The sequence below is a fragment of the Phoxinus phoxinus genome, assembly GCF_949152265.1.
Source record: "Phoxinus phoxinus genome assembly, chromosome: 21".
Taxonomy (NCBI): domain Eukaryota; kingdom Metazoa; phylum Chordata; class Actinopteri; order Cypriniformes; family Leuciscidae; genus Phoxinus; species Phoxinus phoxinus.
This window is the reverse complement of record NC_136896.1, coordinates 31,838,009-31,856,878: the sequence shown is the minus strand read 5'-3', so window position 1 is coordinate 31,856,878 and position 18,870 is coordinate 31,838,009. Positions and strand designations below refer to the sequence as shown.

The following is an 18,870-nucleotide window of genomic DNA, read 5'->3' as shown; positions in this document are numbered from 1 at the left end:
TATAGTTATGGTTTGTTAACTATGGCTTTTTTAAATAGGATCTGTCGTCTGCAATTGAAACATTGCTAATGTGTTAGCGTATCGCAGCGTGTCTAATCAGCGCGCTTCAGAACACAGGACAGAGTATTTGAGGAACGCGTTTGCCTCAGGATTAGCCAAGATCACTGGCATATCAAACAGTGTATTGAGAAATTCATCTGACATTCATCAGAAATTGCATAATTTAATATCTTAAGCCATCCAAGACCTCAGGACATTCTGTGATTTACTGAATCAACAGTTGTGTGCCGTCGTGATCCCCGTGCTCTGTTCCCGGCGCTGAGGAGAGGTTGATGTAGTTCTGATGTGATGCACGGGTCATTGAGTATCGGGATCGTGCCGGCCTGTCCTCGAGGGCTAGCGCACACCGCATGCTAGTACCCATAATTCAACACAACACTGCAGTGACACTGAGACCGGCTTGTCTTCAGGTTTACTGTCATCATGGCAAATATGAAATGTGCTGGTTATGTGAGATGATGCTCTTACCGTTATTCTTTATTTGCTATTTTTTACCGAGCAAGTATTTTATGAAAATTAAAAAAGGTATTTATCTCACAATGTTGAAGTGCAAGTTATAAAGTCTGAATTTAAAGTTTGAAAAAAAAGTCAAAATCATGAGATGAAAGTCACCGTTACCTTTCCTCCTGGGCAGAACAAGTCTCCATATATATTGAATTGATGCAACCATTTTGCACTTAACTATTGCTAACCTTTTTATTATTATTACACCAATGTGTGTAGTCAGTAATGGTGCTTTGCGATGTTTAGCGTTTAGTCTGGCATTTAAAAAAGTCCCATTTAAAGGTGCACTATGTAACTTTTTTTTATTTGAATGAGTTGATGCATAACTCTTGTTCGTCTTACCCTGATTCACTATGTCTAGCATATTATAAGTGTTTATATTTCAGACGTGTGTGTGTGTGTGTGTGTGTGTGTGTGTGTGTGTGTGTGTGTGTGTCTTGTTTTGAGGGGGTCCGTTGCCTAATTAAACCCCGTAAAGCATGTCTAAACAAGGTTTGTGGTTATAAAAATACATATTAATTCTGTATATAAGTATATATACATTTCAAAAGGGGTTTCAAATGTTTCAGTAAGCTAAACAACATAACTTTACTTGGCACTCGCAAACAGAAGTCATGTAATTGTCCAAATTGCAAGGTCACTATTGTATATAAGATGCAGTAAGCTAAAATAAGCATCGTTATTTGACGGAACATTTACATTACACTTAAAATTACTTTTTTTATCCACTCATTATGAATGGCCTATATGAATGACATTAGTGTTTTGTTTAAAGCATCTTGGGAGATGTTTGGTTGGTTGAGTTGAAAAGACTGTTAGCTCCCGAGAGTGTGTGTGTGATCGCTGACGGGCGGAGGAGGGAACCGCACATGAGGAGGTGTGTGTCGCACTGGGACTCTATTATCAGGAGTGTGTGTCGGGCTGTAATGCGAGCGTGAAACTCCACTGCAGTCTCTGTTGCTGTTGGATGACATTAAACTCTTCAATACTCATTCAAACCTGCAGGATCCTGACATCATGGCTGGTCTGGAGTCCAAATATAGAACATGACCTGAGAACTCTCTCTAAACTTAGACTGTGATGTCATTGTCATCATGTTTTACAGCTGCAGTCTGTCTTACTCTGTGTGTGTGTGTGTGTGTGTGTGTGTGTGTGTGTGTGTGTGTGTGTGTGTGTGTGTGTGTGTGTGTGTGTGTGTGTGTGTGTGTGTGTGTGAGTGAGTTAGTGTGAGTTAGTGTGTGTGAGTGTGTGTGAGTGTGTGTGTGTGTGTGTGTGTGTGTGTGTGTGAGTGTGTGTGTGTGTGTGTGTGTGTGTGTGTGTGAGTGTGTGTGTGTGTGAGTGAGTTAGTGTGAGTTAGTGTGTGTGTGTGTGAGTGTGAGTGAGTTAGTGTGTGTGTGTGTGTGTGTGTGTGTGTGTGTGTGTGTGTGTGTGTGTGTGTGTGTGTGAGTGAGTTAGTGTGTGTGAGTGTGTGTGTGAGTGTGAGTGAGTTAGTGTGTGTGTGTGTGTGTGTGTGTGTGTGTGTGTGTGTGTGTGTGTGTGTGTGAGTGAGTTAGTGTGTGTGAGTGTGTGTGTGAGTGTGAGTGAGTTAGTGTGTGTGTGTGTGTGTGTGTGTGTGTGTGTGAGTGTGAGTGTGTGAGTGTGTGTGTGTGTGTGTGTGTGTGTGTGTGTGTGTGTGTGTGTGTGTGTGTGTGAGTGAGTTAGTGTGAGTTAGTGTGTGTGTGTGTGTGAGTGTGTGTGTGAGTGTGAGTGTGAGTGAGTTAGTGTGTGTGTGTGTGTGTGTGAGTGTGTGTGTGTGTGTGTGTGTGTGTGTGTGTGTGTGTGTGTGAGTGAGTTAGTGTGAGTTAGTGTGTGTGTGTGTGTGTGTGTGTGTGTGTGAGTGTGTGTGTGAGTGTGAGTGAGTGAGCTAGTGTGAGTTAGTGTGAGTGTGTGCGTGTGTGAGTGTGTGCGTGTGTGCGTGTGTGCGTGTGTGTGTGAGTGAGTGAGTGAAAATAATTTTAATCTCACTACTATATATATATATATATTCATAAATTCCAATATGGAAGCGGTCTCAACCTCCTGTCAGTCCAGACAGACCTGAAGTCATTAACGCTCGGTTGTGATTTTTCTAAAGCTTGTAATAGCAAACAGTCTGTCAGATATTCTCAGCTTCACAGAGCTCTCGACCTACATGTAGATTTTAATTTCCTCTTTATTACAGTGAACACACACCTCTGTAGGCTGCTCTCAAAAAAACTGTTTATTTCTGATACAAAGTGTGATCTCACTTGTCTTAGGATACATTTATTAGTATGACCCTAAGGTACTTCCATACCAAAGGCGACCTTTGCATCATGACTTGAAGTCAAAGGCCTATTTTTTGGGCCCTCCCTACTATCAGTCAGAACACATATAAAGGACAGACAGTGCCCAAAACAGCCGGGACACGGGAGACACCCCAAAAACTGTCCTGTGTTTGTGTTTGGTGACTCAATATCAAAACAATCTGCATTTATATTGGATAAGTAACCAAGACAATGGTGAAAGTGATTCAGAAAACATGATTCAGTAAAGTAAAGTTTAGAGAAAACGTTGCAGATGCCACTTGGTTTGATAATCTAGAAGTGATTTTCTTTTGTTGTTTGATTCATTTTAAGTTCTCAGATGGCAGCAGGAATATTAGGCTGCTGTCACTTTAAGAGCTGCACGGACCCAATATACTGATACACATCTTTTTTCTGCCAAATGTTTACGTTCACCTGAGACATAACCGACTGAGTTTACGCAAATACTTGCCAAGCTCGATATTGTGACACATTTTACTGTGTATTTGAGCGTTTAGGCGCGTAGCTGAAGCTCAAGTTCACTTTGCTAGTGTCAGAGCGCCTGAGGAACAGCACAAGTTTCTTTCACGCTTTTAATAACTCTTTTTAATATCAAGAACGTCCCATTTTAAGAAAGTCACGTTAGATGATTATACCGATTTGCTCGTTAAGTTTGTGTTTTTGAGGAGTGAACGGAACGGGCCACGATGATCGTTTTATTTCCATTATCGTAATTTCATCTAAACTCAATTTCGATTAATCACACAGCACTACGTCTATGTAAATATCATTTGTGAGCAGAATATTTTTCTGTGTGTCATGTGAGCTGTAATTACAACCTCCAATCAAGCTGTAGTATTGTGTGAAAATATTTAATATTTTCTATGTATTTAGATAAAATTCTTGCCAAGAAAATGAGCCTTAGAGAGAAAAGGTTGTCAGCCAATATTTCCCCAAAAATTTTCAAAATGTAATTTTCATCACCATCATTTCCCTTCCAGAATGCTATTAGACACAATACATCATTTGAGATGTGGTGGAAATGACACAGTAGTGAAAATATTCATTAAAATAATGCCAGAGTTCTCCTGTCATGAAGTTTGTTCTGTTGGACATTCTTAGTAGACATAATAAATAAGCGTGACGGTATGAAAACAAGTATTTTGTCCACAGGGACAAAACTGCCACTTCGTTGAAGAAAACACAAACTATCTATAAAGTAAATGTATCTTATAATCCCATAGAAAGGTAAACAAGCAAAACAGCAACTATACATCAGAACTGACTGATGTGTGAGAGGTAATAAATCTCAGAAAGCTCGTCTCCCATCGGAGATCTACCAGTGAATATTTCACATGGGAAGTTTTAATCTCTCATCTTCAGTCCAGTGACTCACCAAAGTTCAGCAAGAATACTTCCAAAATATTTCCAAAATGAGTGTTTGCTTGTGTGAAGCGCAGCAGAGGAGTGACGGCACAGAGTAACGGGGAGGAGAGAAGCGTTTACGCTCGAGTCGAACTACAGGATCCCTGTGATCCTCCCGATGAAGACTAGTGTGAGTGATCCTCCCGATGAAGACTAGTGTGAGTGATCCTCCAGATGAAGACTAGTGTGAGTGATGAAGACTAGTGTGAGTGATCCTCCCGATGAAGACTAGTGTGAGTGATCCTCCCGATGAAGACTAGTGTGAGTGATCCTCCAGATGAAGACTAGTGTGAGTGATGAAGACTAGTGTGAGTGATCCTCCCGATGAAGACTAGTGTGAGTGATCCTCCCGATGAAGACTAGTGTGAGTGATCCTCCCGATGAAGACTAGTGTGAGTGATCCTCCAGATGAAGACTAGTGTGAGTGATCCTCCCGATGAAGACTAGTGTGAGTGATCCTCCCGATGAAGACTAGTGTGAGTGATCCTCCCGATGAAGACTAGTGTGAGTGATCCTCCCGATAAAGACTAGTGTGAGTGATCCTCCCGATGAAGACTAGTGTGAGTGATCCTCCAGATGAAGACTAGTGTGAGTGATCCTCCAGATGAAGACTAGTGTGAGTGATCCTCCCGATGAAGACTAGTGTGAGTGATCCTCCAGATGAAGACTAGTGTGAGTGATGAAGACTAGTGTGAGTGATCCTCCAGATGAAGACTAGTGTGAGTGATGAAGACTAGTGTGAGTGATCCTCCAGATGAAGACTAGTGTGAGTGATGAAGACTAGTGTGAGTGATCCTCCAGATGAAGACTAGTGTGAGTGATCCTCCCGATGAAGACTAGTGTGAGTGATGAAGACTAGTGTGAGTGATCCTCCCGATGAAGACTAGTGTGAGTGATCCTCCCGATGAAGACTAGTGTGAGTGATCCTCCCGATGAAGACTAGTGTGAGTGATCCTCCCGATGAAGACTAGTGTGAGTGATGAAGACTAGTGTGAGTGATCCTCCAGATGAAGACTAGTGTGAGTGATCCTCCTGATGAAGACTAGTGTGAGTGATGAAGACTAGTGTGAGTGATCCTCCCGATGAAGACTAGTGTGAGTGATCCTCCTGATGAAGACTAGTGTGAGTGATCCTCCAGATGAAGACTAGTGTGAGTGATCCTCCCGATGAAGACTAGCGTGAGTGATCCTCCAGATGAAGACTAGTGTGAGTGATCCTCCAGATGAAGACTAGTGTGAGTGATGAAGACTAGTGTGAGTGATCCTCCCGATGAAGACTAGTGTGAGTGATCCTCCTGATGAAGACTAGTGTGAGTGATCCTCCAGATGAAGACTAGTGTGAGTGATCCTCCCGATGAAGACTAGCGTGAGTGATCCTCCAGATGAAGACTAGTGTGAGTGATCCTCCAGATGAAGACTAGTGTGAGTGATCCTCCCGATGAAGACTAGTGTGAGTGATCCTCCCGATGAAGACTAGTGTGAGTGATCCTCCAGATGAAGACTAGTGTGAGTGATCCTCCAGATGAAGACTAGTGTGAGTGATCCTCCCGATGAAGACTAGCGTGAGTGATCCTCCAGATGAAGACTAGTGTGAGTGATCCTCCAGATGAAGACTAGCGTGAGTGATCCTCCAGATGAAGACTAGCGTGAGTGATCCTCCAGATGAAGACTAGCGTGAGTGATCCTCCAGATGAAGACTAGCGTGAGTGATCCTCCAGATGAAGACTAGTGTGAGTGATCCTCCCGATGAAGACTAGTGTGAGTGATCCTCCCGATGAAGACTAGTGTGAGTGATCCTCCAGATGAAGACTAGTGTGAGTGATCCTCCAGATGAAGACTAGTGTGAGTGATCCTCCAGATGAAGACTAGTGTGAGTGATCCTCCAGATGAAGACTAGTGTGAGTGATCCTCCAGATGAAGACTAGTGTGAGTGATCCTCCCGATGAAGACTAGTGTGAGTGATCCTCCCGATGAAGACTAGTGTGAGTGATCCTCCAGATGAAGACTAGTGTGAGTGATCCTCCAGATGAAGACTAGTGTGAGTGATGAAGACTAGTGTGAGTGATCCTCCAGATGAAGACTAGTGTGAGTGATCCTCCAGATGAAGACTAGTGTGAGTGATCCTCCCGATGAAGACTAGTGTGAGTGATCCTCCCGATGAAGACTAGTGTGAGTGATCCTCCAGATGAAGACTAGTGTGAGTGATCCTCCCGATGAAGACTAGTGTGAGTGATCCTCCAGATGAAGACTAGTGTGAGTGATCCTCCAGATGAAGACTAGTGTGAGTGATCCTCCAGATGAAGACTAGTGTGAGTGATGAAGACTAGTGTGAGTGATCCTCCAGATGAAGACTAGTGTGAGTGATCCTCCAGATGAAGACTAGTGTGAGTGATCCTCCAGATGAAGACTAGTGTGAGTGATCCTCCCGATGAAGACTAGTGTGAGTGATCCTCCAGATGAAGACTAGTGTGAGTGATCCTCCCGATGAAGACTAGTGTGAGTGATCCTCCCGATGAAGACTAGTATGAGTGATCCTCCAGATGAAGACTAGTGTGAGTGATCCTCCCGATGAAGACTAGTGTGAGTGATCCTCCTGATGAAGACTAGTGTGAGTGATCCTCCAGATGAAGACTAGTGTGAGTGATCCTCCAGATGAAGACTAGTGTGAGTGATCCTCCAGATGAAGACTAGTGTGAGTGATCCTCCAGATGAAGACTAGTGTGAGTGATCCTCCAGATGAAGACTAGTGTGAGTGATCCTCCAGATGAAGACTAGTGTGAGTGATCCTCCAGATGAAGACTAGTGTGAGTGATCCTCCAGATGAAGACTAGTGTGAGTGATCCTCCCGATGAAGACTAGTGTGAGTGATCCTCCAGATGAAGACTAGTGTGAGTGATCCTCCAGATGAAGACTAGTGTGAGTGATCCTCCCGATGAAGACTACTGTGAGTGATCCTCCAGATGAAGACTAGTGTGAGTGATCCTCCCGATGAAGACTAGTGTGAGTGATCCTCCCGATGAAGACTAGTGTGAGTGATCCTCCAGATGAAGACTAGTGTGAGTGATGAAGACTAGTGTGAGTGATCCTCCAGATGAAGACTAGCGTGAGTGATCCTCCAGATGAAGACTAGTGTGAGTGATCCTCCAGATGAAGACTAGTGTGAGTGATCCTCCCGATGAAGACTAGTGTGAGTGATCCTCCCGATGAAGACTAGTGTGAGTGATCCTCCAGATGAAGACTAGTGTGAGTGATCCTCCCGATGAAGACTAGCGTGAGTGATCCTCCAGATGAAGACTAGTGTGAGTGATCCTCCAGATGAAGACTAGTGTGAGTGATCCTCCAGATGAAGACTAGTGTGAGTGATCCTCCAGATGAAGACTAGTGTGAGTGATCCTCCAGATGAAGACTAGTGTGAGTGATCCTCCAGATGAAGACTAGTGTGAGTGATCCTCCAGATGAAGACTAGTGTGAGTGATCCTCCAGATGAAGACTAGCGTGAGTGATCCTCCAGATGAAGACTAGTGTGAGTGATCCTCCCGATGAAGACTAGTGTGAGTGATCCTCCAGATGAAGACTAGTGTGAGTGATCCTCCCGATGAAGACTAGTGTGAGTGATCCTCCCGATGAAGACTAGTGTGAGTGATCCTCCAGATGAAGACTAGTGTGAGTGATCCTCCAGATGAAGACTAGTGTGAGTGATCCTCCAGATGAAGACTAGTGTGAGTGATCCTCCAGATGAAGACTAGTGTGAGTGATCCTCCAGATGAAGACTAGTGTGAGTGATCCTCCAGATGAAGACTAGTGTGAGTGATCCTCCAGATGAAGACTAGTGTGAGTGATCCTCCAGATGAAGACTAGCGTGAGTGATCCTCCAGATGAAGACTAGTGTGAGTGATCCTCCAGATGAAGACTAGTGTGAGTGATCCTCCAGATGAAGACTAGTGTGAGTGATCCTCCAGATGAAGACTAGTGTGAGTGATCCTCCAGATGAAGACTAGCGTGAGTGATCCTCCAGATGAAGACTAGTGTGAGTGATCCTCCCGATGAAGACTAGTGTGAGTGATCCTCCAGATGAAGACTAGTGTGAGTGATCCTCCAGATGAAGACTAGCGTGAGTGATCCTCCAGATGAAGACTAGTGTGAGTGATCCTCCAGATGAAGACTAGTGTGAGTGATCCTCCCGATGAAGACTAGTGTGAGTGATCCTCCAGATGAAGACTAGTGTGAGTGATCCTCCAGATGAAGACTAGCGTGAGTGATCCTCCAGATGAAGACTAGTGTGAGTGATCCTCCAGATGAAGACTAGTGTGAGTGATCCTCCAGATGAAGACTAGCGTGAGTGATCCTCCAGATGAAGACTAGTGTGAGTGATCCTCCAGATGAAGACTAGTGTGAGTGATCCTCCAGATGAAGACTAGTGTGAGTGATCCTCCAGATGAAGACTAGCGTGAGTGATCCTCCAGATGAAGACTAGTGTGAGTGATCCTCCAGATGAAGACTAGTGTGAGTGATCCTCCCGATGAAGACTAGTGTGAGTGATCCTCCCGATGAAGACTAGTGTGAGTGATCCTCCAGATGAAGACTAGTGTGAGTGATCCTCCCGATGAAGACTAGCGTGAGTGATCCTCCAGATGAAGACTAGTGTGAGTGATCCTCCAGATGAAGACTAGTGTGAGTGATCCTCCAGATGAAGACTAGTGTGAGTGATCCTCCAGATGAAGACTAGTGTGAGTGATCCTCCAGATGAAGACTAGTGTGAGTGATCCTCCAGATGAAGACTAGTGTGAGTGATCCTCCAGATGAAGACTAGTGTGAGTGATCCTCCAGATGAAGACTAGCGTGAGTGATCCTCCAGATGAAGACTAGTGTGAGTGATCCTCCCGATGAAGACTAGTGTGAGTGATCCTCCAGATGAAGACTAGTGTGAGTGATCCTCCCGATGAAGACTAGTGTGAGTGATCCTCCCGATGAAGACTAGTGTGAGTGATCCTCCAGATGAAGACTAGTGTGAGTGATCCTCCAGATGAAGACTAGTGTGAGTGATCCTCCAGATGAAGACTAGTGTGAGTGATCCTCCAGATGAAGACTAGTGTGAGTGATCCTCCAGATGAAGACTAGTGTGAGTGATCCTCCAGATGAAGACTAGTGTGAGTGATCCTCCAGATGAAGACTAGCGTGAGTGATCCTCCAGATGAAGACTAGTGTGAGTGATCCTCCAGATGAAGACTAGTGTGAGTGATCCTCCAGATGAAGACTAGTGTGAGTGATCCTCCAGATGAAGACTAGTGTGAGTGATCCTCCAGATGAAGACTAGCGTGAGTGATCCTCCAGATGAAGACTAGTGTGAGTGATCCTCCCGATGAAGACTAGTGTGAGTGATCCTCCAGATGAAGACTAGTGTGAGTGATCCTCCCGATGAAGACTAGTGTGAGTGATCCTCCCGATGAAGACTAGTGTGAGTGATCCTCCAGATGAAGACTAGTGTGAGTGATCCTCCAGATGAAGACTAGTGTGAGTGATCCTCCAGATGAAGACTAGTGTGAGTGATCCTCCAGATGAAGACTAGTGTGAGTGATCCTCCAGATGAAGACTAGTGTGAGTGATCCTCCAGATGAAGACTAGTGTGAGTGATCCTCCAGATGAAGACTAGTGTGAGTGATCCTCCAGATGAAGACTAGTGTGAGTGATCCTCCAGATGAAGACTAGTGTGAGTGATCCTCCCGATGAAGACTAGTGTGAGTGATCCTCCCGATGAAGACTAGTGTGAGTGATCCTCCAGATGAAGACTAGTGTGAGTGATCCTCCAGATGAAGACTAGTGTGAGTGATCCTCCAGATGAAGACTAGTGTGAGTGATCCTCCCGATAAAGACTAGTGTGAGTGATCCTCCAGATGAAGACTAGTGTGAGTGATGAAGACTAGTGTGAGTGATCCTCCAGATGAAGACTAGTGTGAGTGATGAAGACTAGTGTGAGTGATCCTCCAGATGAAGACTAGTGTGAGTGATCCTCCAGATGAAGACTAGTGTGAGTGATCCTCCAGATGAAGACTAGTGTGAGTGATCCTCCAGATGAAGACTAGTGTGAGTGATCCTCCCGATGAAGACTAGTGTGAGTGATCCTCCAGATGAAGACTAGTGTGAGTGATCCTCCCGATGAAGACTAGTGTGAGTGATCCTCCAGATGAAGACTAGTGTGAGTGATCCTCCAGATGAAGACTAGTGTGAGTGATCCTCCCGATGAAGACTAGTGTGAGTGATCCTCCAGATGAAGACTAGTGTGAGTATAAGTAAAATAACCAGATATTAAGTCTTGTTTTCTGATCAAAATAATTCAAATGAAGTGATTTTATACTTAAAATAAACGCAAATTTGAAGCTGAAAACAAGAACAAATATCTGCCATTGGGGTCAGAAAAATAATCCTGTTTTCCCTCTGGATTAACTTTATTTTTCTGGCCCCACTGGCAGATATTTGTTCTTGTTTTCAGCTTCATTATTTTTTAAGTAACTGCTTCTCCAGTAAATGTATCTTGATTAAAGAATGTTTAGATGGTTGTGCTGGAAAACAAGACAGAAACACATAATTATTTGCAGTGTTCAGCTCTGTGTTTATGTTATTATCAGGCCTGTCGGCTCTGTGATTAATAGATGTGTGATTGTTTGTTGTTGAACTTTATTGTCCAGTCTGTTTTCACAGAGCGGAGATTTATCTTTGACACTGCGACATACATTCACATTAGCTTACTGCTTAAAAACACATCAAACATCAACAGCACAAATACAGAATTAAACACTGAAAGTAAAGAAAAAAGATAATAATAATATTGCCAGCCGTTCTAGGCTATTGTTTAGCTTAAAACACTGTACGATTTAAGATAATCACTGCCATTGGGAGAAAAGTTTTTTTTTTTTTTGCATCATTATATTCTAATGAGTGTTTTATTGGTAACACTTTACAATAAGGTTCATTAGTTAACATGAAGTAAGCATGAACAATACTTCTACAGCATTTATAAAACTTAGTTCATATTAATTAAACATTTACTAATCTAATACATTAAGTTTGCTGGAGTGTTAATGAACAGATCTTAGAGTTTAGTGTTTAGATGTCTCTTGACTTTGGGCATATTTGCTGTGTGATGTAAATGAATATATTAAATAGAGATTGTTACTCAGAAGCGTATCTGCAGGAATGTGTGGCGTTCTTGGCGAGGCCGATGCCTTAAAGCCGTCAGCTCAGGAACAAGAAGACTGGTTGTTTATAGAAGTTGAAGTGTTCAGAAGGAGCGTATCTTCAGGGCTGATCCCATAATTAAAACCAAACGGCGGACGCTCGCTTCAGGAACGCTGCGGATCTCTCTTTTATGTAGCTTGGCAAATTGCTCCGCTTTGTCGGCTGCGGTCGGTGGCTCTCGAGATCCTCCTCCAGAAACGCCCCGTCAGGTACAATGTGTTTCTGATTCACGTTTTCTTTCAAGTCTTTGCTTCGTGGCCCGTTTGCCTTCGAGAAACATGACATCACTGAAGACATCAGTCTCTTCTGCTGTCAGACATCATAAGAGCTGCTTACAAATATGTGTCTCAAATGTGCATTGTGGAATATTTAGGAGGATCTGTTGACAGAAATGCAATATAATATACACAACTATGTTTTCAGTGGTGTATAAAGACCTTACTTAATGAACCGTTATGTTTATTACCTTAGAATTAAGCATTTCTACACACCGCGGGTCCCTTGCATTGAAATACACAGAAATATCAAACATCATAAGAGATTGATTAGAAATATGTGACCTAAACTAGACTTATCGAAGCCTTACAGTTCTAATGATTAAATATATTTGAGTGTCAATTAATGACAATAAATTCATGATATAATGATAGAAATAGAAAAAGTGGGAACACTTTACAATACGGTTCATTAGTTAACTACATTAGTCAACATGAACAATACTTCTACAGCATTACTTAATCTTAGTTCATATTAATTTCTTTCTAGAAATGTTCTTCTTATCATGGACACGGTTATTAATCACTGATATCTGTGATGTTATATCGTTATGCGGACACTCGTTCTGTCGTCACAGATGCTTTTCATTTAACTGGTAGACTTTGTCTTTCAGACTTTCATTTAGTTCACATTTTTTGGCTTTACACTTTGTGAAATTTGTGGTATTATGAGATACAGTGTCAATATTTCTCATATGTGTCAGACTAAATAATCAAGAGGATTTTGTTACTGTACGTTTTTATTGCAAAGGTGAAGCCGGTGAAACGGGATACCTTGTCAATCTCAGTAATTGCCAGGTTGAGTTAAGCCGACTAGAAACACAAAACTTGATCATAAATCGTCAGTCATAAGCTAGCGGATGGAAATATAAGGATGAGTCCATGTACCTGTCCAAACAGAGCCGTCAATCATCCCTACTGTTTGTTTGAGTATACGAACAATAGCACAAGTGTCGTGGCAATATGCACATTCTTATGATCTTCATGCATTTTTCATCGTCTTTGTCTTGAAATGAAAGAAAACAGAAATGTCTGCTGTGGAAATGCACTTTTATACAGTATTTGTGTTGACAGATTTAGAAGGAACTTGCGTATCGTGATCGATCAGATCCGGTTCAATCACACATTGATCACAGTATCGGCCCGAGACTGCGGTGTTTAATGTGCGTCTGGTGAGTCATGAAACAGCAATGTGAGTAGAAGAGCCGTAACTCTTGTGCGGAAAACAACCGTTCTCCTGGCGTGCTCGGCATCACGATGACATCCATCCAAGAGAAACCCGGCAGAAATAGCCCTTCTATTCCTGGCCTTCGCGAGCGCTTTGTTTATGTCACTTTTCCTAAAAATAAGCTGCATTTTAAAATGATAAGGTTGTTCCATTCGGTTAATTGGTGTTTTTCCTCTCCGCTGCTGTGATGTATGAAGTATGTGATGACATAAGCCGGTTATTTGTGTAGTTTCTGCCGATTCCCAGTTGATGCTCCACACGTCCAGTTTAGTCCAAACGATTGCCTTCCAAACCCTGCATCACTACACGTCTTTAGGGAGTTGCTGTAATCGATGTCTGCTCTTAACTTCTGTTCTCCAGAAGATATTGTGTAAGAGATTACACAATCAAACAAATACCTACAATATTACCTTCCTTTTGTTTTCAGCATTGCGTTGTCCAATCTGTTGCCCTTTCCAAGCTTAAAAATACATCAAAATTAATATTAGAGATATATAATCATAGACCTGTTGCATAAGCATGAGACACTGCTCCGGGTATTTCTCAGTTTGATTTCAGAAAGGAAACCGCATGGATTGTGATATTTGCTTTAAGATTACACTGGTGATTATGACAGATATTTAGAGAGATTATCGGGATACATGTTTGTCAAAATACAGAGATAGTTAAATGATGAATTATCAGTAGCTTTTATTAAATTCGTCTATTCTGTGGATTGGACAGTGTAGGACACACACTAGTGAAGTGGAGGCTGAGAGTTTAATGTGTAAAAGTTCTGATTAAAGAACTACACTGATGTACTAACTGTCAGGTAATTAGAGAAACTAACTCTGGGTTAACTACAGTACTTCAGTTATCATATCTGTAATAATACAATCGCTGAAACTAAAGATCAATAGTGTTCGTGTCCTGGTAACTTTAAGCACGTTGCCGAGCCGTCGCTGTAACTCATGAACTCTGGCCAGTTTTGTCTTCTTCAAGTAGATATGCACTCAACACTAGCTGGTCATGGGCTTCAGACAAATGCGCTTCATGCCGTCTGCTGTTTTAGAGTTGATTCATGCTCCGTAAATGTGCAATGATGTCAGATTCATTTCGGCTGTAATTTCTCCCCAAAGTTTCTGGATAAATGTGAAATCAGTTGGCTTCAATCGTCAGGGGGTGAAGTATCACCACGAGTGCATTACTTCCATTTATAGAAGTTAGAAGTGATTCCCAAAGCTAGATATTCTGATCATTTCAGTAAGTGTATTTGATCATGGGACGTTACTTGTCATATTGACCATATGATGATACTTAAATTGACCTTCAGCAGGTATTGAACTGTTTGCTAATAAGAAACCCGTAGGCCTGGTTTCACAGACAGGGCTTAGATTAAACCAGGATTGGGCTTTGGTTCAATTATGGCATTTAAGCAGCTTTTATAAACGTGCCTTAGACAAAAAAAACATTACTGGTGTGAATCTTGAGACATAACAAATAGCTCTAACATGCATGTTAGTCTGGGACTAGTTTAAGGGTGACATATTACGCTCCTTCGTCGTGCAGATTAAGGGCCGGTAATATTATAATCGTGCAGATTAAGGGCCGGTAATGTTATAATTGTGCAGATTAAGGGCCGGTAATGTTATAATTGTGCAGATTAAGGGCCGGTAATGTTATAAACGTGCAGATTAAGGGCCGGTAAAGTTATAAACGTGCAGATTAAGGGCCGGTAATGTTATAACCATGCAGATTAAGGGCCGGTAATGTTATAATCGTGCAGATTAAGGGCCGGTAATGTTATAATCGTGCAGATTAAGGGCCGGTAAAGTTATAATCGTGCAGATTAAAGGCCGGTAATGTTATAATCGTGCAGATTAAATATTATAAATGTGCAGATTAAGGGCCGGTAATATTATAAACGTGCAGATTAAGGGCCGGTAAAGTTATAATCGTGCAGATTAAGGGCCGGTAAAGTTATAAACGTGCAGATTAAGGGCCGGTAAAGTTATAATCGTGCAGATTAAAGGCCGGTAATGTTATAAACGTGCAGATTAAGGGCCGGTAAAGTTATAATCGTGCAGATTAAGGGCCGGTAATGTTATAAACGTGCAGATTAAGGGCCGATAATGTTATAAACGTGCAGATTAAGGGCCGGTAATGTTATTATCGTGCAGATTAAGGGCCGGTAATGTTATAAACGTGCAGATTAAGGGCCGGTAATGTTATAATCGTGCAGATTAAAGGCCGGTAATGTTATAATCGTGCAGATTAAATATTATAAATGTGCAGATTAAGGGCCGGTAATATTATAAACGTGCAGATTAAATATTATAAACGTGCAGATTAAGGGCCGGTAATATTATAAACGTGCAGATTAAATATTATAAATGTGCAGATTAAGGGCTGGTAATGTTATAAACGTGCAGATTAAGGGCTGGTAATGTTATAAACGTGCAGATTAAGGGCCGGTAATGTTATAAACGTGCAGATTAAGGGCCGGTAATGTTATAATCGTGCAGATTAAAGGCCGGTAATGTTATAATCGTGCAGATTAAATATTATAAATGTGCAGATTAAGGGCCGGTAATATTATAAACGTGCAGATTAAATATTATAAATGTGCAGATTAAGGGCTGGTAATGTTATAAACGTGCAGATTAAGGGCCGGTAATGTTATAATCGTGCAGATTAAAGGCCGGTAATGTTATAATCGTGCAGATTAAGGGCCGGTAATGTTATAATCGTGCAGATTAAAGGCCGGTAATGTTATAATCGTGCAGATTAAATATTATAAATGTGCAGATTAAGGGCCGGTAATGTTATAAACGTGCAGATTAAAGGCCGGTAATGTTATAATCGTGCAGATTAAAGGCCGGTAATGTTATAATCGTGCAGATTAAATATTATAAATGTGCAGATTAAGGGCCGGTAATATTATAAACGTGCAGATTAAATATTATAAACGTGCAGATTAAGGGCCGGTAATATTATAAACGTGCAGATTAAGGGCCGGTAATATTATAAACGTGCAGATTAAGGGCCGGTAATGTTATAAACGTGCAGATTAAGGGCCGGTAATGTTATAATCGTGCAGATTAAAGGCCGGTAATGTTATAATCGTGCAGATTATAGGCCGGTAATGTTATAATCGTGCAGATTAAATATTATAAATGTGCAGATTAAGGGCCGGTAATATTATAAACGTGCAGATTAAATATTATAAACGTGCAGATTAAGGGCCGGTAATATTATAAACGTGCAGATTAAGGGCCGGTAATATTATAAACGTGCAGATTAAATATTATAAACGTGCAGATTAAGGGCCGGTAATATTATAATAAGATCCTCTTCATACGTCAGAAGGGCAGAGAAAGACTCACCAGAACAGAGTTACTGGGTTTCACTCTTCATGTTGTCTGTGTCAGTAGAAGCACTGGGACCCGATTATACACTTACACACAAAGTCAGAGTTTCATGATATGTCCCCTTTAAGCCTTAACCAGGGGTTAACCTTTTTTACAGTATTTATTAATCTAGACTAATAATCATATGTGCAGTTGTTGATTGTTAAGTAATGCTTGTTCATACTACATTAAGCTGGGGTGAGCGCTTTTTTCAGTGATGCTCCATGATCACTGGCTGGAGTTGAAGCGTCTGCTGTTGTGTTGGGATGTGATTGTGTGTCTGTGTTCAGGAGGAGTGGACGAGTCGTTCCCAACACAACACACTCGTTAAAACAACGTATGGGGGCGTGTGGAGCGGTCAGCGTGTGAAGCGGTCAGGGTGTTTGTGTGTGTGTGTGTGTGTGTGTGTGTGTGTGTGTGTGTGTGTGTGTGTGTGTGTGTGTGTGTCGTGCGAGTCTCATGCGTGTTGTGTGTGTGTGTGTGTGTATGTGTATGTGTGTGTGTATGTGTGTGTGTGTGTGTGTGTGTGTGTGTGTGTGTGTGTGTGTGTGTGTGTGTGTGTGTCGTGCGAGTCTCGTGTGTTTGTGTGTGTGTGTGTGTGTGTGTGTGTGTGTGTGTGTGTGTGTGTGTGTGTGTGTGTGTGTGTGTGTCTCCAGTGGCCTCGGGATCCTCCAGGGTTCCTCGTTTTGAGCTTCTGCCACACATTCCTGCGCGTTGAAGTAACAATATTGTTTTGTCTCCAGTTCCCCCGATTCTTCATCGAGAACTGGAGAAGATGAATATTGCTGAAAGTAAAACCGTAAGAGTGAAGAGGAAATGTTATGCTGGAGTTATTTTAGGACGTGGTTTGTGTCCCGAACGCTCTAATGCGTTACTGTGATGAACTATGTTGGAGATGAGAAGTGAAGGCAGAACTGTTGATGACCCGAGACTTAATGTACATCAGTGGAGGGGGGGGGGGGGGACCTTTAGCTTGATAAGTCATGAACAATTTAATTTTGAAGGGGTTACTTGCAAAGATATAGCCCAACAGTCATTTATATATTATTATTATTCTTTTCAATGATCAAAATATATTTTTTAATGCATTTATTTCATTTTATGCAATGAACATGTAATGATTTCAGAATAAACTTAATTTATGTATTTCATTTTATTTTATTGAAATGTAATTATTTTCACCTTAAATTAATGCTCTTTATAATGAAAAAAAAATACACATCAAATATTTGTGTGGATGACAAAATGATAAAATATTATTGGAACTTGATGGATCTGTTTTTCACCCACAGTAATATAATTGCTAATGCTGAAATATGATAGTATGGGTCTGTCCATAAGACTGTAGATTGAGACTGCCTCTCCAATAACGCATCAGGCCGTCTTCTGTTCCCAGAGCACGACGTCTGCCATGTTCTCGAGCTCTTCCGTGCCCACGGTGACCGTTCCCCGTATCTCCATCTGGGAATGCAGGCGCTCATGAACGGCAGATATGCTAGCGTGACGCCTGCCGTAACCCTGACGCAATCCGTGAGTTTCATTCCACGGTTTATTCATCACAAGCGCTGCATTATCAGTGGTAAATCAAGCCTGCACTTTCCCGAAATCACATTTGGAACGGTCCTGTTTGCCCGTGGGTTTGGGCTGGTGCTGCCGTTCTTCTTCCAACCACACCGCGATCCACCAGAGCTCCGTCAGTGCGGGAACACATCTGGTAGTGGATCAGCATTTAATCTGTAGCGTGTGAGGCTTCGTCAAAACTTATGTACAGTGTGTTCTTCTGCTGTGCCCATGTGTTTGTGTTGTGTCCGTAACGCAGGCCGTTACCCGTACATATGGGTCACTGAAGCGTATAACGAGATCTTTAATGTGTGTTCATTATCTCCGCAGATGCACACGTCTGCTGTGAAGTTCTCCGAAACCTCTCACACATGATGAGCAAGCTCCTGTTCTTCAGAGCAATCACAACATTTACATCGACACAATGATGACCAGAAGGATCTGAGTTCACATCGACATGACTGTCCTGTTCTCCTGAGGCCGATGCCGTCTTCCTCAAAGCTCCTCAGGTATGACTTACTTACTCACATTTCATTGTATGGCTTTACTGTAATCATGACTAGAAATCAATAACCATGTGTACACTCCCGGCCAAAAGTTTGGAATAACGGATCAAAAATCTGAACTGTTTTCAACACTGATAATAATCATAAATGTGTCTTGAGCATTGAGCATCATGTGACACTGAAGACTGGAGTAATGATGCTGAAAACTCAGGTTTGATCACAGGAATAAATGTTAATTATTCCAAACTGTTGACCACCAGTGTATCTTTCCAGTCATTACAAACTGCTTTAGTGGAATATGTGTGAGATGTTTATTCTGCTTCTGTTGGAGTCGTTACTGTGTAGATCTGACCTAAAGTCCGGTTCATGGCCAGTTTTATCACAGGGA

The 18,870-nt window shown here is 42.1% G+C and overlaps 1 long non-coding RNA gene across 1 annotated transcript in view; it reads left to right on the top strand.

Annotated features, from left to right (window-relative positions):
- The window catches only part of LOC306989235, a 52,043-nt gene extending 33,316 nt beyond the window's left edge, over positions 1 to 18,727 (top strand). The window contains exon 3 of the long non-coding RNA XR_013795598.1: positions 18,307 to 18,727. This is a non-coding gene — a long non-coding RNA (uncharacterized lncRNA). The remainder of the gene's footprint in view (positions 1 to 18,306) is intronic.
- Positions 18,728 to 18,870: the final 143 nt, after the last annotated feature.